Raw genomic sequence first — 23,858 nt, forward strand, 5'->3', positions numbered from 1 at the left:
AGCAAAGGAATTCCCTGACCTGAAAGTGATCAGAGACTAAGAAAGTACATGGAAACAGTCTCATATGTGATTGCTATGTTCTTACTAATCCCTGGGTATTGATCGTTCATGTCTTTGAAAAAATAGTGAGGTACCTGTGGAATGCTGGTTGTGTTTGTTCTCCTGTAAAGGCCAAGGGCCTCTTTCCAGAAATGCTGCAGGCTTCCAGTCTTGCTGGTTCCATTGGAAATCCCTCAGCATGTCTCTAAGTCAGTCTGGTGCTACCTTTTTCTTAATGTTTTTTCAGATGGGATTGCTACGAATGCAAAGCAGTTGCAATGTATCCTATCAAAGTAATTTTCCTAGCAGAATGGGGAAGTTCTGTAAAAGTGAACTTTTTTTATTCCAGATGAAAATGGGAAATGTGTGATGATACCTCTGGGCAGTAATACACCTTTGTCTTCAGAAAGCAAAGGAGGGGAAATTAAGAAATACATGAGCTAGTCAATTTAGGGATCCACTGGCTGCTTCAAGGTAGTTATATTCTAGTACCTCATTTGCTCATACAGGAATATAAATCAGGATATATTTTACCTTTGCAATCTTTAGAGACAGAATATAACTAAGGATAAAATGTGATTAGAACTAGGAATTTGCTTATGCAATTTTGGATTGACAAAAAATTCTCTCTTCAATTTAATTGATTAAAGCAATACAAAGCAATACCTAAATTCCTGGAATGCCACCTGGAAAAAAAAATAATAGAATGCTTGATAATTTCTGTATAGTAACCTATTTGTAAAACAAAGCTCATATTGTATTTACCTTTCCCACACAATCAATTTTTTTTTCATATAGAGGCTGCCAGAATTATTAGATTACAAATGCAAGGATTTTCACAGAAAAGAAATTCATTGAAATGCCCTTGATCTTGTCATAGTAATCATCATCCCCTGAGCTTAGCATTTTACTGACTATACTTATTACTTTTCATGAATAAAGAACACAAGTACTGTGGAAATAATGATGTTTTCAGCACATCATTAGTGAGTATCAGGAGAAAATTGTATAATAGCAGTAATACAGGGCCCATGAAGAGCCCTTAAAAACAGACTTTTATTGAATTAATGAAAAGGCAATGATGTTAAGAAGGCCAAACAATTAGTACTTCATCCCTTATGTTCCACCTGATGGTATAAATGGTTTCTATTTCTGGATGAAGCAGGAAATCTTATTTTGTTTTCCCAATTCATGTGAATCCAGTTTCCAGAAATTCAGTATTTATATCTTGAGAAGATATGTAAGCCTTCTTTAGGGTTAATACTTAAATAAAATTAAAAGTTCAAAGTTATCCAATTCATAACTAGTGGAAGAAACTCTAAAGATATCAATAGCATAGGTAGAAACATAAATAAAGCCAAAAGAATCTTTTTGAATGCAAGTTAGCAGCAAAGTTATTTTTTAGGTCCAGGTTCTGCCTTGATTTCCTGTCTGTGAAATATAGTTCATTGATCTCAACCTTCAGAGAAAACATAAAACAGAGTGATCAATCCAGTGTAATATGTATATGTGGAAAATCAAACAAAAGTAATACAAACCTGAGTATTAATTTTACTACTGTGAAACTAGTTATTTCCAACAGGAAAGCAAGACTTAGGTGATGGTGGATATGATTTATTCTCTTAGATATTTTAATGAGAAATATGCATTCCCATCCATTTTCATAAGAGCTAGTATAATGGGATACAAATCTCCCATGAATTCTCTAGCTTCTACTATACAAAACCGAGTTGGTCTAGGTAGCACAGCCACAAATATGCCACATAGCTCTGTATCTGATCAATTCCTCAATTTTGGAAAAGTTTTTAATATCAATGGGAAGAATGCTGTTGATTGGGTGGACAACTAAAAAGTCAAAAAAAGGAAAATAGAAAACCTGTAGAATCTGTTTTTCTTGTTCAGTAGAGTGACAGACTCAAGCACATTCATCATTTTCCATTAATGAAACAACTGGTTTTATAGAAAGGCCAACATAGAAATGTTCACTCTGTAGAACAAGGCTGCAGAATGACTCCTTGAATGTAAATAGGCAACACAAATGGCATGACTTCTGGTGTGTAAGGGTAAAGGACATAAGGTACCCTTGTTATTTTGCTTGTCAAAACTAGTGTATACACAGAATTAATGGCAGATACAGACTCCAAAAGATTCCTAAGTAAAGGTGGTGCACAGGAGGCTTTTGTGCTGAAACAGAGGGAGTTCTTAATATGTGCAAGGAATGAAATCTGGTTCAGAGATTACAGAATATGTGATCTCCTAATAAGTAACAGAATATTCTTGATAATGTTACATGAAATTGAAAGAAAAATAATCGGCTTTGGGAAAAAGCTGCAGTGATACAGCAGTGACCCCTCATTTGAGTATAGTTCTGCTCCCCCATATACTTCCCATTGAAACGATCTCCTACTGTATTGACGACCTTTGACCATACTCAATACAATAGCACACAAATTAACTTGGTGCTATTATGAAACTTTTTGTCTCATCTCTCAGGCCAAGATTGTTTCATGGGAAACAGCGAGAATGCAGACAGTGGTGGGATTTCCTCTGGAAAACACTGAAGGCCATCATCTGACATGTGGGAAAGAGCAATAGCTCAAAAAGATGATGAGAAGGAGGAAGAAGTGTCTACAGAAAAAAAGTTTATTCTGCATTTTTACCAGCTGCTTCTAATAAACCCTCCTTTCCTTGCTTTGTTGTTCACATAACCTATTCTGGAAATGATTAGGGGGCAGAGTGGGTAATTCAGTTACTGAGTAACAGCAGTTAGAACAATGGTTGGAAATAAAAATTCTGCATTGCAGAAGAGTTGCCTTGTTAGTACTCTTTGTGTGTTAACAATTACTGCTTTCTTACTAATTCATTATTGATTTTCTAAGGTAGAATTCAAATAGTTCATAAACTAGAGAACAGGATTTGAAGGCAGAGTACTGGGGGTAAGAGATTCAGGCAAAGGACTGTTCATTCCTCCTCTTCAAAGGAAAGGATTAGGAAGAACTATAAATACTGGTGAAGACAGATCGTGAATCATTTAGCAGCTGGCATAAAAACTAAGTACAATTTATAGTGCAGTTTGTGATATATTAGCAAATGCAGCATTTTAAAAACCCTGGAACTTGAGTAATCGCTATTATGAAAGGAAGTGGAAATATTGTGGAACAGCTTGAAACATAAATAGTTTATTTGTACTCTCTGTTACATTAAGAGAGGAAAATAAACACAAAGATGCAGTGTCTGAAAAATATTGAAAATATTTACATCATAGCAGTATTTCTTCTACTTTTTTAAAATTCAATTTGCAGAGTTATGAAGTGATATCTAAAATACATTGAAAACAGAAAATGGGGTTAAGAGAATATAAGGAATTTTATGCTACTGAAAAAAAAGTTACCCAAGAAAACCCCCTTTATATGAACAAAAGAAAGCTCTATTTTAAAAAGTCTGTATTAGCGTTACATTAATTACACTTCAAATTACAGAGTGAAAATAAAGAAACAGCTTTACAATAAGATCAATAAATCTATTTCTAAGTATTCGAACACAAGGATCAAGTTTATTTTCAACATTTACTGGGAAGCTTAGCTTTAGGCAGAAAACCTTTTCAAATGACTCAAAAGTTTGCAGAAATCTTTCTATCCATTTTTCTTTTCCCTTTGATCTTTGACTATCACTTTTACCTGAATGAAAAAACGGGTAGCTTCTGTTCAGCCTCTTGGGTAGATGACAAAATGATTACCATTCATTGAAGTGGGTCCATGATTAAATGCTTAAAACAAATAAAATCCTCTCTCTACATGAGGCAGCTTTAGAGCAACAGTCAGATCACTTACCACTATCTCAAATTTGAGAATTCTAGCGTTTTGCTAAATTGCCTGTGTTTCTGTACCTCATCATGTGGTTCTCCGGCCTGTGGCCTTCTCAGTATTTTCACTTGACATGACTCATAATGTTTTCATTATACAATTTAATTGGCTAATTCCCCAATTGTAATGAAATAGATTTTGATGTAGTTGAGGCACAGCACCAGTGAAGCTCTGTATGTTCTGTTTCTGCTTTTTTTGTGCAACTCTGATTTCCACCAGCTTTTAAAAACTCATTGCTGTCCATTAGTATGGAAGGGATCAGTCTGAGCACAGCAAGTTTTCACCTCTCTTCCTCATGTAAGAGTACTCCCACAGGTTCTTCTGGAAGTTCTCCTGAAGGAAAATTGAGAACAGCAAACTGTTGAGAAATCAACTCAACCAACAACTTCGGGATTATGCAGAGAAAGTAGTGTAACATTCGTGTGTGAGTCAGAAGACATAAACAGCTGAAGACTGGTTTTGCTCTTATATTTAAAGTAATGACATTCTGCCAGCTGCTTAATGTTGTGTGATGTATAAGGATGATGTATCCAACTGTGCGTGCTTTTTACTACCATCATTTGCAATGACAGCACTACACCAGCAATCGCATGAGTTCGTGCTGCTTTGCTGGGCCCCAGTTGTGCGTGGCAGAAAGCAAGCCCCACCCTTCTCTCACATGGTGTTAACAAGCCCGGGTTCCTTGCTGTGCTCTCTACGTTCAGAAAAGGACTACAGAAGGCACCTTGTGGTCCTAAAATTTTGGCACCTACAAGTGTACCTCAACCTCAATCTGCAATGCATACTGCTAAGTTGAGCCAGGTGAAGCTTTCTCCTTCGCAAACAGTGCTGCTGCCAAACTGCATGAACTTTAGAACAAATGACAAGTACCTTGTGTTGTTTGTTTTCTCTTGTTTGTAGGCACACATTTACAGCAGCCAGGAACAGATTCCCTCCACTGCCTTTCCACATAGGGCTAAAAGCTGGCCAAGTGCTGGCTCATGACTCTGTGGTTTACGATGTTGCAGTGATTTTTGTATCACACACTGCGAACTCTTAGTCTAGAATAAAAAACCTTAAGCTAAAGGTTAGTCAAACAGAATTTGGATGATGGGCAAGAAAGAATTAATTTACTGCAGCAGCTTGTATTACTGCCTGTGTAGCTCTATTTTTAGGTGTTGAGATCTTCTTAGGTAGGTGGATTAAGTTACAGGATCCTGAACAGCAGAAGTTTGAAAGGACAGTGACAGATAACACAGTGAGAGCAATTATTCTGAATGAGTTGGAATGGTTCAAGTCATATGATGGTGCAAAGAAGACAAATACTTAGAACCAAATAAGAGTTTAAAACACTGGATGGAAGGAGGGATCATATGATTATTTCTTCCACATGTATGAGAAGAACAAAGATCTTAACAAACTGGAGGAGCTGTGAAGTTGTTAAGGGAAATCTGAACTGTAATACTTAAAAGCCAGAAGTTAGGCCTTTGGGGTATTGTAGTGCAAGTTCTTAATTTACTACTGTCTAGTAATTAAATATTTTAATATGGCACGAAGGAGTAAGTTCATCAGAAAACCACTGAATAAATGAAATTGTATATGCTTCTGGAAACAGCTGTTGAAATCTCAGTGCAAAATGATGAATATTAAAATGAAAGTTGAAATTTTACAGGGAATGAAATATCTTGTCAACTTTATGATACTTTTGAAGAACAAAATATTTGGGCAGTTAAGAGGCATGGTATCTGGCAAGCTCTGTTATTTTGCTATGTGTGCAGGAATTTTCAAAGTCTTCTGTGAAGGCAGTAACACTCAGGCTAGGATTAAACACTGGAAGTGCTTTTTCCTTCACTTTGAACAGCACCATTACAAGGTACATCACATTTGTGCTGGTTTGGGCTGGGATAGTTAATTTTCTTCATAGTAGCTAATATGAGGCAACTTTTTGGATTTGTGCTGAAACCAGTGTTGATAACTCAGGGATGTTTTAGTTACTGCTGAGCAGCGCCTATAGAGAGTCAAGGTCTTTTCTGCTTCTCATACGATCCCACCAGCAAGTGGGCTGGTGGTGCACAAGAAGCTGGGAAGGAACACAATCAGGAAAGTTGATGCCAACTGACCAAAGGGATATTCCACACCATATAATGTCATGCTCAGCATATAAATCTAGGGAAACAAGAAGAAAAGGGGAGATGATGTTTGGCGTTAGCGCATTGCTCTTCCCAAGTATCCATTAGGCATGATGGAACTCGGCTTTTCTGAGGATGGCTGAATACCTGCCAGCTGATGGGAAGTGGTGAATGAATTCCTTGTTTTGCTTTGCTTGTGTGTGTGGCTTTTGCTTTACCTATTAAACTGTCTTTACCTCAACCCACAAGTTTTCTTGCTTTTACTCTTCTGATTCTCTCCCCCATCCCACTGGCAGGGGTGTGAATGCGCAGCTGTGTGGAGCTTAGTTGGTGGCTGCGGTTAGACCACATCAACCTTATAAAGTTGAAGCCGCAGCATTCCTTTCCTATTTTAAGTATTTGACATACGGCATGTATGTCTGTGTTGTTCTTAATGATTAAGAGTAGAAACACTTTTTACATTTAGCAATTACACACTTTCATCACCACTGTAACCTACCTATAATTCTAACCACACCAAACAGATGCACTTTTTGTTTAAAATTTTGTGATGTGGAAGACATCTTTCACTTTTGCCTTATGTTCTTCACCTAAATCCTAGAATTACAGGTTATTAAGTAATCTGTTGGGTTGAACTAAAGGCCAATGAATTGCATTTTTAGTAAGTTTGAAATCATAACTGGAAAAATACCCAACGGCTTTTACATAAAAAGTAAGTCTCCACTTTTTAGGTTACAACAGCCTGTTCAGAAAAGGTTGGGAAAGGCAATATTAGCATTAGTGAGAATGTGTCCATTTCTGATTAAAATTGATAGAAAATTTGGGGTCAGATTCTACACAAGAAATCTGAAATCACAGTAATGCAACACTTGGTTTTGTCTCTGCTCCACTGCTTTTAAGAGTGGCATGCTTAAGTATCTGACAGGCAGGGCTCTGCAATACTAATTGGAACAAATATATGTATATACTCAGTTTTCTTTGATGAAACCATCTTTTACAGAGAGGAAACTCTATATGCAAAACAGTTGTCATAAAGTTGATTATATAGCAGTTGTAAGACTATTTTTTGCCATTTACATGGTAGTTCTTGCAGCCACCGAGCAGGAGTGGGGTTCTTACTTCCCCGATTCCTGCACGGATACGCAGGGAACGCACGAGTAACCTCACCCACCTGTAACTACAGGGCGAAACAAGTAGTGTTATCCCTATCAAATGCGAGGACCGCAAGACGGGCAATAGCATTTCTGAGAAACTGCCACATGTGAGCAGTCCGGCGTCGAAGGATATTGGCGTTCCTGGGGACTGCTGTCCAGCAGAGGGTTAAGGGGAGCTGAATTTCCAGGCGCGCCGCGGCTGCGATTTGAGAGCCGCGCCCGGGCACACGGCAATCTCTGCAAGGCAGCCCTTCCCTATTTAGGCAGCTACCTTTTGCCCCTGCTAGGGACAGCGGCAAAGCGCATCAACTCACCGGGACTGCGGCCGAGGGAGTGAGCGGCTGCGGGCAGGGGCTCACCGCGCGCCGCCAGCAGCCCGCCGCCGCCTCTTTTGAGCCGGATCTCCAAGTTTTGAGGGGAAGCAGCGGGGCTGGCGCGGCCGGACACCGGCGGTCAGGCGCGTCCCAGTGCCCAACGCACATCCAGCCGCCGTGCCCGCCCCGGGAACCCCTTCGGGCGCCGCTGCCCGCCGCTGCCCGACCCCGCCCGACCTGGGCTGACCGTTTATTCACCCCTCAGCGCCAACGGGCGCCTGAGCGGGAACCTAACCAGCGCCTCGCGCGGCGGCTCAACCCCGCCCCCCACGCTGCCACGCCCAGCCCCTCCTCTCATTGGCTACCTTCTCTGCCCACCAGCGAGCCCCGCCCCCTCGCTTGGCCTGGCCTTCGCTTCTCGTCTCCGGAGTGGCCGGCGGGGCCTGTCAATTTGTCGTGCGGGGGCCAAACGGCGCCGATCGCCGCGAGGTGGGCGCTCTTCCTCTCCCCGCAGTTGTGAAGGCCCCGCCCACCTGCGCGCTCCCTCGGCATCTGGGCGGAGGCGCGGACTGCCCGCCCGGGGCTGCTGCCGCTGCGGGGCGGGGCGGCCGCTCCGTGCCCCGCTTCCCCTCTGGCTCGGAGCACCGCTGCGGGTGTGCCCTCCCCGGCTGGCCCGCTCACGGAGCTCCCCGGGCAGGGTCAGCGAGCAGCGCCCAGATCGCCGCCGGCTGGACGCCGCGTCTCTTCCCTGTCGCACGGCTCATCCGGCCGCCCTCAGGCCACCCGCAGCAGCTCCGGCCGCTCCGCGGAACCGGTAGGTAGCCGTGCCCGGCCAGCTCCGGGAGCGGTGCCGAGCGTGCGGCCGCAGCACCCCCTTCGGCCGAGGCCTTGACCGGCTCTCTCCAGCTGCCCGGTGGGGGGAGGGGGATGCAGAGCCCCCTACGACCGGTCGCGCGCGGCGCCGGTCGCAGGTGGCGGTTGGAGGGGCTCGCGCCCCGGCCCGTGGGTTGGGTCGCCGGGGGCTCGGGGGAGCGGCGCCGCCCGGCCGGGCGGGAGGGGGGAAGGCGCCGCGGGGCTGCGGGCCGTGGCTGGGCCGGCAGCGCAGGGCGGGGGGACGCGACTGGGGGCTGGCAGCCTGTCGCCCGCCCGCAGCAGCTCTCCCGGGCGGCAGGAGCCGTCGGCCGGAGGCTGGCGCTGCCCCCGCCGGGAGCGGCGTTGCTCCGGCGCGCCTGGTTTCCTGAGCGAGCGCCGGTCGCGGCGGTGCTTCGTCCCGCCGCGCGCTGAGCTGTTTTTCTAGGAACAAGCGGGTAAACTCGGTTTCCTGTTCTGTGGGCGCAGGTTGCGTGAGTGCGTTTGTACTCAGAGGCGAACTGTGCTGCCAGTGCTTATTTTCCCTTTTTTGTTTTGTTTCTGCAGTTGTTTACAAACACGCTCTGAGCAGTGGTTTTAAGTTTGGCCCGTTAAAATCGCTGAGTGATGCATCAGGTGATCTGCTATGAAACTTACAGAGGTTATTTTCAGGCTTCCCTGTTGATTTGGAGGGCAAACATTCAGTGTTAAGGTGATGCGCTGTGCGTAAAAGCTGTTGGAATATAATCAAAGATGCGTTTTGTGTGTAAGTTATTTTGTAAGTGCAGGTGTAGTTATAGTTCTATACTGTGAAAAATTATCCTTTATTTTGCATGATCTTAAGTATGCTTGGAAGTAAAGCACACTGTTAAGCGTATTGTGTGTTGCTGGGCGTAGCGGTAAACAACTTATCTGCACTGTACACTCACACCTTTTCTGAACACAAATTAATGCCTAATAGATGCATTTTATCCTGAGCTGTGTTGGGATGTTAAAATTCAAGACAGGAGTAATGCAATTTTTCTTTTAGAGGGAAAAGAGGAGACAGACAGTGCTTTGTTAACTGTATTTTAGGATGTGTCTTCTACTGACCTCAACATCCTTTTGTCACTTTCCTTTGAATAGAGAAGTTTCAACAAGTGAAAAACAGTATTTGCAATGGAAATAAGTGGTATTTTATTGTGCTGGCCTGAAATAGAGAAATTATGTGGCAAACAGCAGACTAGTTCATCAGCTGAGAATGACGTTCTGCTTATCAAATGAATCTTTTTATCTTGCTACTGTACTTCCGAATCACATAGATGTATTTGCTTGTAAAATGTAAATTCATTTACAGAATTTCAGAATCTAGAATACCAGCTCTGATGCAGTGATGTGCTTTCTGTAGGCTTTTTTCCTGTGTAATAAAGATTCAGAGTTTGTTGGGAGATTAAGCCTGTTTGGAAGACTTGCAGGCCCTGTCTAAAATAACCTTTTTTAAAGGTGTTCATCCCTGAACCCCAGAAAGGTCACTAAACCTGCAAAAGAGTTTTTAGTCATCCAGTTTACTTACGTACACTTAAAAAGGCTGAACTTACTTCCTGTGGTATTTTTCACTTTTAATAGTCTCATAACTAGATTAAATACATTTTTTTAAAGCTGATGCAGTGTATGGAAACTTAGTGTCCCAACTGCATCTGTCTGGCCTGTGAAAATACTGTACTTTAGTAGTGACTGCTGATTGTATTGTGATGTAAGTATCAGTAAAATGTATTTGTAACATTTACTTTTGTCTTAAAACTGTGTTTTAATATTAGGAAGTCTACTGGTGTTTAAGATGAATTTATTTTAGTTATGACTTTGAGACAACAATAAGTCAAGTGTGAGGAATAGTGAAGTGGCAGTGGTTACTTTTTTCCAGTATCTTGTAATTACAAAAACCAACTTTTTAAAGAACAGGGTACTGATCAGCTCTAATAATTACTTCTGTAGCTTTTCTTGATAAGTCATGCCAGCTAAACAGTACTTTACAGTCTGTTGTAAACAAAACTGACAGCTACTTCTTGTTCTTAGGTTTTTCTTGTCACTTTTAACTGTTTTGTAATGGCATGCATACACAGAAGTAATAACACAATTAAAAGAATGCACAAACTGCAACAAGAACAAAGTTGTAAAGGAGTTTGTGGTGCTGATTCTTCAGTTTAAGCTGATTCAACTGGAAACTAATTGCAAGAGTTCTCAGTCAATCCCACCTGCAGTTGTAGAGGCAAAAGAGCTGACACCCTGCGTAGTGGAGGAGTGGGACAATGCTTGTCAGCAGCGGACTGTGTTTAGATGATCTTAAACCCAAGGTATCATAATCAGTTTATTTACCAATGAAGATGGTGTGGTATATTCCCAAGGAGCAACTAATGTACCCTGGAAAGAGTACACGAAAGTGTAGAGTCACAACACGCTGTTGGCTTTGCTTCTGGGTTTTTAACATTCTTTCAAAGTGTTTTGAGACTTCTGTGTAATTGTTTTCCTGATCTGTATTAAAAAGTAAAAAATAACTTCTATCCAATTGTTGTATACTTTATGGTATTATTATTTTTTAACTATACAGGTATTTTAATGCTTCCTAAATGTTGCTGCAGAACCAATGCAGTGAAATCAAGCCTGCTGCTGCTGAGCTGCTTTTTCTAAGAAGCCTCCTAGACATGGTTATCAGGGCTCCAGGAGTTTGTGGGCCACAGCTGAAATAGTTCAGTGAAGAAAAGTGTGTGTGTTTTAAGCTGAATAGTTGCATAAATAAAAGGAGACTAGTAAGAAAGTAATTAAAAGCAAGGTTTAGATCGCTGATAAAGACAGTGATAGGAACATGTGTCCCTCCCAGTGACCTTAGGTAAGCCACTTAAAATCTAATGGTCCCTCTTCAGCATAGGGAGAATGTGCAAGAGGAGACATTATATACCAGACCGTGCTGTAGAATTGGTTAGGATTTTGGTTACTTCCAGAGCTTTCTGGAGGCACTGCTTTTGAAGGAAGTTCTGAAACTTGTAAGTAATAATCAGCTATGCTCAAAAATATAGACCATTTTGATTGCATTTAGCTCACATATTTAGTTCCAATGTTCAAGAGATGATAATGTTTGTTAGTTTAAATGAATAAGAGGATTCTTTCCAAGAAAAGGTGCAGAGAATACTTTTAAATATTAAATATGCAGCACTTCCAGAATATTACAAAAGTGTTTACTGGTGCATTCTCCTAGAATGTTTATTGAACTGCATTTTACTGCACCTGTTGCATAGAGCATTTTTGTTTGAACACATTTCACTGTAATTACCCCTCATCCACTGTTCTCACTCCTGTTTGTTCCTTTATTTGGTGGTTTTCAGTATATCTGTGTGTGAAACACTAGCATACATTTTAAGAAAGCTGTTGTGCTTTAAAGTACAGTCTTCTAGGCAGGTTACTTTTACGATGATGGAACTCATGATTTAGTAGGTAGGGTAGGACATACCTTTGCAGCCTAAAAGAAAATACTATTTAAAAATTGTATTGTTACCTAAAGAAAAATCTCTTGAATACCTCTCTGTATTTAAGGCACTAAACACTTTCCGTTTTACGCCTTTATATTAGGACTTCAGTGAAGTGGGCTACATTTCTATGTGTAAAGACATGAAAGATTTCGTTTCAACAGCTTTTAAATGTAGTGGTATAAACCAATCTTATAAAGGTATTCAGTGTTGCTTTAGAGTACCACTAGCTTAAAACGAAGTACATAATTAATTTCAGATACTAATGATGTGAGTTTAAATGTAGATAACATCTATATTAATACAGGTATCTTAAATTCTGTATAATATAATCTTGAAAAGATGAAGTATTATTGTAGAGATTGCAGTCAGGGACACAAGTGGTCTAAGGCCATTTTCTTATTTGTGCCTTGCAAGCACTGGCTTCTGAAAACAAAGTTCAGTGTAAGACATTCTTCCTTTCTCTTTCTGTGGAAGATTGCCTCAAACAATTGCTATTCATTCATGTCTTACAGTATGCCACAAACAGGTTGCTCAATGTATGAGGTTATGAAAGTTTTTACTTTGGCTTAGCATTTGCTGCCAATAGGCTGAGGCATCCTAAATCTGGAGAGATAACAAAGAGTGAAGCTTGAATTTACAGGTAACAGTAAATGGGCAGAGAAGAAGTTTACCAGCAGGGAACAGGAAGACAGAATGGCTAAATTGGTTCCTAAGCATTTGCCAGACCGAGAGATAAATGTCTTTGCCTTCCAGAAATAATTTTTTTTAATGTTTGCTTTTAGGAGTCCGTTTTTAAAGGCAATATGGTATTTTTGGTCTTTAGTTCTCTCATCTGTTGCCTATACAAATGTGGGACTTGCTGGGTAATTTTAACCAAGCTTAATTCTTTATGCCACTGAAGATAGGCTCCTAAAGCTTTATAAAACGCAGTATATAGAGAGTACATATTTGTTTACTATCCCCGGTGAAGGAAGGACATTATCTATTCTGTGTGGTAGTAGCCCGAGAGCTGTTTGGCTTGCAACTTGTAGTACTGGGCAACCAACAGAACCTCTCTCTTCTTTAAGTGAGAAGTGAAGGTAAGGTTTTTTTACTCTGGGAAGAAACTAGGGGTTTTGCAACAAGGAGAGCTCAAGATGTAAGAGAGGGAGGCCTGGGAATACTGTGGAAATGTGAAACATGTCCCACAAGCTGAAGTTACTGCAGTGAGGATGTGTGGGCATTGAATACTAATCTGTAGAGTGCTAAGCTTAGCTAATGTTTTTGTCTGAGGAACAATTTGCTTAATCTGAATCTATTTTAGTCTCCCTAAGCAGTAAGTTAAGAGTTTACTACATAGTGCTTGCGTCAAGACACTGACACTTTCTCATTTTAGTGTGTGAGAATTTTGTTTTAAAGTAAGATTAGTGTAGTTAGTTAACAGCCATCAGACCTTGGCAAAATTTATGCCAGTAGCGTAACAGGTTGGTTTGTTTTCAGAACTTCTCATTTACACCAGATGATTTCATACTCAGTATTGCTTGGTTTTGTATAAAACTTTGGGAGTCTTGCTTTTTCCACTGAGTTTCACAGGAAGTCATTGGTTAAGTACATTTTATAAGACAAATGATGAATTTAAGATCTTAATTGTGGCTAATATTTTTCTTTAAATTCATGTCACTATGAATCTTACATGTTCAATATGATGGTGACAAGCATGATTCTAATTGTGGTGTCTAAGGCTTTCTAATCTATAATATTTTATTCCATGTTAAATTTACAAAGCAAAAAGAAAACTATACAGCCTTTTTTAGAATATAATGCTGTAGTTTCATTTTAATGAAGACATTTTAGATAGACATTGCAGTGGAAGCCATGCATGTGAGGGAGGAGATTCAAGTATATCTGATAGTAAAGTACTTGAAATTCATTGCTGTAGAAGGTACCTGTCTAATTTGTGGACGCTATTAAAACAGCAGAATAATTTGATTACAGTGTAGTTTGTCAGAAAACCTTAACACTCATAGCTGCAAAACTTACTCTGAAGTTACTTCCTGTACTGCAGGTTATCCCTTTCCTTATGTGCAGAGTGGGCAGGAACATAAATGGTTAACATCTGTTCTAAGCTTGTGTACTTTCAGTGGCAAAAACATTGTCAAGTCTGAAGTCTTTCATGCTAGTTTCTGCCTCAGGCAGAAATGAGGTTGGTTTGGTTTAAACCACTTGGCTGATTTGGAAAATAAACATAGGGAAAGACCTACCAGTGTGGGGGGGAGAAAAAGGAACAAACAAAACGCAAATGAAACTCTCACCTAACCAACTTGCTGTTAAGTTCTGGTATTGTTAATTTAAAGGATGTACTAGAGTTACGGTAGGTTGGTTGATCAGTCTCTTCATTGTTTGCCTAGTTAAGTTTTGCTGAGGTCTAAGGCCCTTGGAAACACCAGCTATAACAGTCTAACAGCTGATAGTTTGGAAGACATTCTACAAAAATTAAGTTCTGTGTTCAAGTCTGGGCTGCATGAATGCATCAAAACTTCTACGGAACCTGCATCATGATGATGGGAGATAGCTGTGCTGTCAGATACTGGAATTTAACAGAAAGTGGCTTTCCAGCTTGTGATTTCTGCATTTTATTTGCTCCTACCCAGGAATAGGAGGAAGAACATGACTTCAATAGCAAATGGGTGACTAGGGCTGTGACTTGTGCTTTGTCTGAGCTGTGGGACAAAGGAGTATTTCCCATGTTTTAGATCCCAGTGCATGTATTGGTGCACATACAGAAGAGCATGCTTTGAGCTGCAATCTAGTACAGTTATAGTTGTACTAAAGTAGGAGAGCTATAGGAGGGAAAAAAATCCCTAAGTGATTCAAGAACAGTGGGAGAGGGCAAATTAATTTTGTTAAGGTCAGAATGAGGAAAGGCAGAGGTACTAAAACATTCTCAATAGTTCTGTGTTGTCAAAGCCTGTGAAACTTAAATACTGACCTCTGGAGGTCTGGCATCATAAAAAGGAATAATGCTCAATGCTACTGGTAATAGGTGTCTGCCTTACAGGATCAAATAATGATCTGTCAGGCATGAGTGTGTGATGTCTTCTTTTCTGGACTTGTTTTTCGGGAGTCCAGCACAGTAGTTAATGTCTGATGGTGAAGAATTTTCCTGAGTTAAAATAATTTAACTTGAATTTGGCTCCCCTGTAAGTCGCACAGTAGAATCTGATGGTGTAATTAAGGATAAGGGTGAGGAGGAATTGGTCTTGAATTAGAGTTTTCATTTTGAAAATTGCTTATCACAATTACAGTGGAATGCTAGAGCACAGAGTGTACTTTATCCTATCCAAGTTCTAATCTGAAAACAGAATTAGTGTATTTGACTCCTAGAAAATGTGTTTTGCTACATAGCACTGGAGTGCTTCAGCATTGTGCTTAGTTTTGTCTTCAGACAGTTACGGTGTTACATGAAATATAATGGTGTCCTTGCTTTGTTTTCTAACTTTCAGATGTATTCAACTTTCCAGTTTCTTTAGCCTAGCTTTAAGCTAATCTGTACATTTCAGCTGTTCTGCGATAACAGTTGAGTGCTGATGGTACAATGCTTTATGTAGAAAACTGAAGCATCCATTATGTAGCATTAGCTAGCGCAGCATTAGCTTTCCATCAGCTGTGTACAATATAGCCCATTTAAGTGTATGTGGGGGTGGTGTTGGAAAAGTGAAAAAACAAATTTCGGGAATACTGTTTAACCATCGGGTACCTCCTTTCTCTGCTCTTTAGTAAATGAGCTTGAATACTATCATTATTTGATGTTAAAAATTATTGCTGGCTTTATAACACTCCTTTCTGAAAACTGACTTTCAGCTGTTACTCTAAAATGATTGTATGATGGGTCTTGCATGATCCTGCAAGAAGGAGAAATGCATAAACATTTTAACCAAGTAAATGCATTCACTTGCATGGAATCCTAACATGAAGTTGGTGGAATTTTGTGGTGAAAGCCTATAATGAAGGGTGGTTTGTGGATTAGGGCCAAATTTTTCTTCTAGGTCAGTGAGAAAATAAATGTTTATGCACTGAACACAAAATAGCAGTCTTCAGTTGATCATACAATCATAGAAGGGTTTGGGTTGGAGGGGACCTTTGAAAATCATCTAGTTCCAATCCCCCGCCATGGGCAGGGACACCTTCTTCCAGACCAGGTTGATCAAAGCCCCATCCAGCCTGGCCTTGAACACTTCCAGGGATGGGGCATCCTCGGCCTGTCTGTGCAGCCTGTTGCAGTGTCTCACCACCATTTTAAGTTCACAGAGATGAAGAGATTGCATGGGCATCTTAATTGTTACATAGTTAGTTGTCTCTCATTTGCAGAAAAATTGTATTGAGTTAAGGTGACCCTGAGTATTGTACATGTCTTCTGTTGTTGTAGTATTTTGACCAGAATGGGCAATTGGGTGGTGGAAAAGGCTGCATTATTGTTGGTTAGACAGTAGTCTTTCAAATGACAAAATTAAATGTGCAGAATTGATAGCCATCAGACTTATTCATGTGACTTTAAACCTTGGTAAAAAAAAATTACAGTAGCTTAACTAGAACAGACTTTTTAAGCAAGCTTCAATACAGATAAGGTGTATTTTTTTGGTCAGCTCTTGTACAGAGGAAGATTTTATTAAATGTGTTAATAAAGCCATTTTTCTGTTAGATTTTGCATATTAAAAAAGGATTGTATGGGGCCATATGTGGTTTGCTGATGAAATATCCCTAGGGAAATATGTGCAAATAGAAAAGCTCATTCTGGAATGTTGGCCTAATTATGTTCATTGAAAATAATGTGTGGCAGCTGATGCTGTAAGAGGGAAATGTAATTCTGGATTTTATTTTTATATATATATATATAACTTGATAGGAAAACCTGACTTTTTAGAAAGCTTAGCTGTGTGAATTTTTATTCATGAGAGCCACTCGTACACTTTAAGTTAGGCTGCTTAGAGTCAATCTCCCTTTGTATGTGTTTGGACTGAGCCTGTTTGTATGTAGACTTTGAATTCAGTTACATAAAACTTCATGTTTTATGGGGATGTCACTTTAAGAAGGGGCTTTCCTTGAACCCTTTATATTTGGTCAGCCTGTCAGTTTCCCAAGCAAGACAAGCCCCCTGTGCCTGACCAGTCTGTCAGCCACCTGACTGTGTTTTGACAGCCCACTGTATCAGGGTGATTCGACTGACCTATTTGGGCACTCCTGTTGGTGGTATCACCGAGTCATGTTCCTTACAAGAACTCCTCGGATCTCCAGAGTTATACAAACTTCAGCTGAAGATTTTATACAAAATACAAGTTTGTGACAGTAAGGTTCAAACATCACCAGTGATAATAACAGTGACTGCAGAACAAGCTTAAAACAATACACTTAACAGTAGCATGAGTTAGTCCTAGAATAAGGTTTTCCCCCAAAAGGGGTCCTTGAGGTGGGGAGAAGACAGGTTAAGCCTGTTGACTGGTCCCAGAAGTTAGGATGGAGTCTTCCCTAACTTCTCTGCTCATCTGTCCTATTTTTATACTTCATAGTACATAGCATATTCATTAAATGAATCCTGTGTATGATTAAGTTTCTTGCTTTCAGTGTAAATTAGTATGCATCCTCAGATACCACTAAAGTTTTGAGTGGGGTTTTGCCCTCTTTTGGGAGGGCTGTTTGATTGTAGGTTGCAGTCTCCTACTACCACAATTACCTTTGTCCTACTTTTAACGAAGTTTCTGTTAACGTATGGGGGTCATGACACCTTACTAGTTCGTCAGCCAGAACCTGAAGCTTTAGAAGGTGGGTAATCTTGACCTAACCTTATGACACTAAATCAAAATGTGATATTTTGGGAGTTTAGACAACAGTTGCCCCATTTCAGATCTATTTTGGTCCAGGAGAAGTCAATTTTCTTTACGTTTAGGTGGAGCTTGAGAGACTCTATCCATACAAGCTTCTGTAACTGATTGCGATCACATACCCAGCAAGATTACCTTGGAGGCAGTTAACTTTAGGATGGAGGTGTGTGTTAGTATTACCATGAGATTATTTCGTCTTGAGGAAAGTAATTTTGCCACAGTGGTCAGCTCAGCGGTGGACATAATCTTGTGTATACTTTATATGACAACTGCTATGCAGTTTGTCAGACTGTCAGGTCCCCCTTCCTGCAGGGAGTACCACAGAGTACCACTGGCCATGGGGTCTCCACTCGGCTCCACCCTCCGTTACTCCTATCAGTAGGTGCTGGGATGGCAGGGTGTGTTGCTTAGGGAGCTGTGGTAAAGTAGATTCAATGCATGCCAAGCATCCTGAAAGTGATGGATGTATTTTACTGTAAAAAGCTTTTTGTAACACTGTGCTTCTGTTAGGTTCCAGTTTTCTCTTAATTCCCTCACAAGTGATTTTCCCACAGGTGAGAATCTTACAAATCTGTAAAAGAACAAGTTTTTTTAAAATCATAATTTTTGGGAATGCTGATAATCTCATTTGCTTGCCAGCATTCATCAATTCTGTTGTTTGGCTTTGCAATCTGGAATGGGTTGATATTACAGAAGGCAGAAGCAGAAAAGGCTGCATGCGCTCTGAACAGTACTTAGAGGTAGTAGTAGAAAATAAGAATCTGTGGAAAGCTTAGACTTGTAAGTAGAAAAGGCAGAAGTGTAATGCAGAATGTACTTGAGATAGAAAGACAACGTTGTTGGAAGTGCAGGTAATGCAAATAAAATTTAAGTGCACTTGTGATCTGTTAGTTTGCCTTGGAGTGCTGAAGAGCACAAATCAAAATAAAAATGTTCAGAGGCCATGTACTGAGAAGCAAATTGCAAAGCTGAGTTCCTGGATGATCTGTTATAAGGAGATATAATTTGCTTTTGAAATCAGGATATTGTACGTGAGTACTTAAATGTGTATGTTCTGCAGAGTGAAGAGTTTGATCTGCATGTGATGGAGAAGTAGTGGTTGCTTTGCTCATTTTCCCTCTTTGCTGCTGAAACACTAGGAAGAATTTCCAACTCATATATTGCATACATACTCGTTGTGGAATAAATGTAGCAAATACGGGATCTGGTCTTCACTATTTTGAAAGACAAGATGGCTGGGAAACACTAACAGTGATTTTTGGTGGCATGGATGTGGATACTGCTGAAGATCTGATTTGGGTGCATCTTAGGCAAACCTGAAAAAGTTCATCCTTGTTTCTTGGATTAGTTCATATATACAGAATGGTTTTGTTGTAGTGTGTGGTTTTGGGTTTTATTTTTTTTTGGGGGGGGGGGGGGGGGAAGAATAGTGTTGCTTCAGAGGATTTGCGTGTTCTTTTTACAGTGCTTCCAAGGTAGTTGTTCACCTAACTGATGTCAGAATTGTAAGTACCTAAGCAATGGGAGAATAAAATGTTCTTAGATGAATTAACTGACATCTGAAAGTATGATGAATCTTGAGCAGATAACGCCAAGCTGTATTTTGTTTTGTGTGTTAAAGGATTTAAAAAAAAACCTAGAAAATTAGGCTGTTACACTTGCAAAACTTAAGACTGAAATGCCCCATGTATATCAAGTAGATTACGTTGTGTGAACAAAATGAGTTACTGATGAGCAGGTTCTCATTATATTGAGGTTAGATTTAGAGAACACCAAAGAAATGGGAAATGATACAGTAGTGAGCAATTTCAGTACAGATTATTGATAGCTGAAGAGAAAAAATTGTCAGAAGAAATTTGTTTGGAATTGGTTTTTATTTTGTTTTTCAAAACTGATGTCATGAGTATGCAGCATCTGTGGAAGTTCTAGGTGGTGAACGTTTCACCACTAATTTTGTCTATGGTTTTAACTATGCTAATGGTTTTGCTTTTTTTCTGCTTTTAAAATTGGAAAATGATGAAGTACTCTGAAGTAAAAATCAGATGGGTTATGTCTTTTAACATCTGTTTTTGGAGTTTGTATATGAAAGCATTTTTCTTTTCAAGCTCAAATTAGTGATAAAAGGAAACAGCCATCAAAGTGGTGGGATAATAGTATTACAAGTACCTATTTGTATGAAAAATAAGGCTATAGACGTTTATTTGTATTATGAATTCTTAGAATAGTAACTACTTTTGGGTTACATCAAGATCGTGAAGATTTGAATTTCTGTCTTTGGACTAAATTGAAAATAATATGTAATGACTAAAGTGGATTTATTTTTCATTTCAAGTGAACCATGAATATTACAAGATCGTATATATATATTTAGAGAATATTCCAATTCAAATTCTACCCCAGGAGTTTTTTGAGGCTAGAAACTACTGTTCTAAACTTTCAAGGACTCTTCAATTGTCAACCCTTTACTTTGGATTTGAAATTTTCACAAGTGTCCTCTGTTGCATGGAGACATGCATATGAAAACGATGCAGTTGTCATGGAGCTAGTCTGGAAAAAACAGCGTACAACAGTACCAGAAATAGTTGATTAGGTATTTGAATTGTGTATCGATTACCTCACAAAGAAGCTCTCGTTCTGAGCTTGATTCAGATTTGTAGTATGAATTGCAGTTTTTCTAGCGTTAAAATTACTTTTAAAGGAGTTGTGCTGAAAAAAATAGTGTTACTTTATCTGTGGTCCAAACTATCTGTGGCATTCAAATGAATGTTGGAGGTTGAATGTGACTCTTCTCAGCCTGAAATAAGGGCTGCTTAGACAGTGAGATATTCCATAAAAACTGAGTCATCTCAGAGGAAGGTTCTTGGAAATCTGTGGCAGAGGCAATAAACTTTGTCTGCACTCTTCTAGAACACGTGAAGAGAAGCTTTGCTGCTAGATTAATCGGTGCCAAAACCTGAGACCTTGAACAGAAGTATGTAAGAAGCTTGAGGAGTGAGAAAATCTGAAGATGTATGAAAATGGTGTAAGCCTGGATAAATTTTTAAATGCCTTGTACTTAAACCAGAGGTGCTTCTTTGCCATCTTTCCTTTTGTTTCATAGAATCTTTTCCTCCCTAGCTCTTGTGCTACTAGTTTTCCTGAAATTAGCTAGAACTAAACTAGCTGCTAGTTTTTTGTGAAACTAGAGAAAAATGTTAGTATACTGATGCTAGCAGTGATACAGGATCTTGTAATTAAACTCCGAAAGGTAATGCGTATGATACTTAAGGGAGCAGTTATGAAACATGGATTCATGTTTCATTTAACTTTGTCACTTCTGTCCAGTGGAATGTTTCATTTAGCAGCTTTAACATTGTCTTAATACGTTTATTTAATAGTAAATCTAGAACATGAAAAAAATTAGTCGCTAGTAAGCTTTTATTTTAAAGGTGACTTGCACATTTGGATATGAGTGTTATGACATACACCCTGGAATATGTAAACTTGCATGTAATTAAAGTGCTGCTGCTGCAGGCTCAACCATTTGAGAGATGTATGAATAAAGATGGTGCTTGAACGAGTTAGTCTTTACCCTGCCTTATATAGGGTTCTAGAAGTTCTTCATTGCTGCTGAGTAGGGTTCTTGTGATGTGGCATATGGTGTTTGGTAGTGCCAATTGAGACGAATCTAACTGATACTTAGAGAGATGTGTAGATATATCTCTCTCTAATTTGGGGATATCAAAAATGTTGTGTAGGTGTCACTTCTTCCTCTGTGCCAATCCCTGTATTAGGATTTGAATTTTAGCAGTCTGTCTCTTTCTGGCAATAGCTTGATTTTGACCCCATAGCAGACTTCGAATGGGATGTTCTTACTTGAGTGTGGCTGTGCAAGAAATTACAAATACTTCTGTGACAATGACACTCAACAGTGCTTTGGAATTGCCAGCCCAGCTGGGGCTTTGAGATTTTTTTTTTTCACCAGTAGATGTGAAAGAAAGTGTGTTTTGAGAGTGTGTGTGTGAACATTGGTAGTTTCTGGGGCCCTTGAAGATTGAGAACTTTAATATGAATGTGATTAGAAGATTTGATCAAATTTTTGTGGCCTTGTGTAAGTATCCTTTTTTCTTACAGCTGGTGTGGCGTGGCTCTATTAGGTTTTGAATACCGGATCAATCAGGAACAGATTAATATGATTTAAAGGCACATTTGTCCAGTGTAGGTTTCAGTAAAGATTGTTTTGCTTCTTCTGTAGCAGCATAGGCTTACTTAGTATGTAATGCATTTTTTGGGGGTAATGTGTGAACTTGGACCAATAGCAGCAAAGCTATTGAATATACTGAGTGTATCGTGGATCAGAAGACAGAATAGAGCCACATGTGTATAATACACCAGTGTTTTTCAAACAAACTGCCTTCAAACACTTTTATTTAGATGTGTAGGCAAATACTCAATTATAAATTAGTCAGAGATAATAATCTGCTTGTTATAAGAAAAATTACTGAAATTTTCCCAGAGTGAATTAATTTAGAAGTGAGATTTTAATTTTAATTTCTGTATGTCTAATTCTGTATATATTCTTGGGGAGTTTTTAGTGTTCTGAGTTTGTCAGAATTGTACAACATGAATTTAAATAAAGCATAAATTTGAGCATAGTCATGAACTGAAGGATCATTTTTGTTTACATACCTGTATGGTTCCATTAAAACTCATTCACTTTCTCTCTTGTAGAATTTTATGCAGTGGAGAATGTAAAACAGACACTTAAACAGGCTCGGAGTTTCCAAGTTGGAATCTCCTTGTCTACTAAGTAAGCACGCTTTGTGTGCAAATCATTAATCTACATATTCTGTGGAGTATAAATGTCTCTTCAAGGAAATAGTTCTGTCTGCCCTCTTCAAATATCACAGAATTGTTCATCTAATTTTAGACAGTAGAGGTCTCTAGGGAATGGTTCCTTTAGACCTTGCTTTTGCTTTGTTGAAGAATTTAATCACCTATTATAATGTGGAAGGTATGTTACTGAAGCTGTGAGGTCAAGTACACAAAAGTTTGGAAGTGGTAATGCATGTAGGTGCATTATAGCATGTGCATTTAATGGAGCAGAGAACTGAGCAAACCCTTCTGAGCTGGGTGTAATTACAGTAGTTCCAGAGCTAGCAGTTTAGCCATACCAGTGCTGGTGAATCCAAACTAGTAAGTTTAGCCTTGGACTTCTTGCACCAAATCTGGTAAAGCCCGTACTGGCAGAAATAAATAGTTTTGTATGGACCCAACAAATGCAGTTACCCTCATGTGCTGCTTCATTGTAAATTAAGATTTTGTTCTTGGGGTGATATTACATAGTCTTGTAGTTAAGCTTATATTTGGTTAATTTGACTGTATGTCCTGTATTTGCGTCAGGCATTGATGTGGACCAGTGGCCTGGCTATCTTTCGTCATCAATTTTAATTTGTTTCTAAAACTGAGTGTGAGATTCCTTTTACTCTTCTGCAGGTGTTAGCTGTGTGACTGCTGTCAGTCAATTGAAACATGTATCTAGCTATTGTCTTCACCACTCCTCTCCTTGCCTTTCAGGCAGTCTCTTTGTAGTGCATGGGAATGTCTATTAAATTCCATCAAATAAATAAAACCTCTGTTAGCTGATGTTAGTCTTGCATCTCAGTTACTCTGCTTTCTTACAGGTCTTCCAGTCTCATTTCACCTCAATCAATCTATGTGGATTATAGATCTAATTTCTAATTAAAGTCTAATTACTTTTCCTGATATGTAATACTTTTTTCATAGCTTCCTTTGTCTTTTCTTCATATGTTAACATAGAGTCACTTCACTCCTATGACATTGCACTGTTGTCTTGGTGCTTGCCATTATACTAAAATCATATATTTTTTGAGCAAGAATGCTTATTTGAATCCTAAGAATATTCAGTGATGTCTGCCTGGAGCTTATGGGTCAAGTGTGCTCATTTATGTAGGCAACAATGAAAAATGAAAACTAAATAGAAAATCAAGCTATGATGAGGGCAAAGATGGCACACTTTTCAGGCAGATTGCAGGTGGGGAGAGTATAGTCCATATAACTAGCACATAGCAAGAAAAGATTGCACAAATCATTTGGAATGCTTACACTGTATGTGGTGGTTTTCCCTTTAGATGATACAGACTTTTAAATAGCATCTGACTTGTAAGCCCTACAAA

At 39.5% G+C, this 23,858-nt stretch overlaps 1 protein-coding gene across 11 annotated transcripts in view; it reads left to right on the plus strand.

Annotated features, from left to right (window-relative positions):
• Positions 1-7,969: 7,969 nt before the first annotated feature.
• Positions 7,970-23,858, plus strand: part of CSNK1G3 (casein kinase 1 gamma 3) — a 70,477-nt gene continuing 54,588 nt past the window's right edge. For 4 of the 11 annotated variants that reach the window (XM_037373346.1, XM_037373344.1, XM_037373347.1 and 1 more), the window contains exon 1: positions 7,974-8,292. The gene's annotated coding sequence lies outside the window, so the exon portion shown is untranslated. Of the gene's footprint in view, positions 8,293-23,858 lie in introns of all 11 variants that reach the window. The other 7 variants (XM_037373349.1, XM_037373351.1, XM_037373353.1 and 4 more) reach the window with 5 other exon arrangements.

The sequence above is a fragment of the Falco rusticolus genome, chromosome Z (assembly GCF_015220075.1).
Source record: "Falco rusticolus isolate bFalRus1 chromosome Z, bFalRus1.pri, whole genome shotgun sequence".
NCBI classification, from domain to species: Eukaryota; Metazoa; Chordata; class Aves; order Falconiformes; family Falconidae; genus Falco; species Falco rusticolus.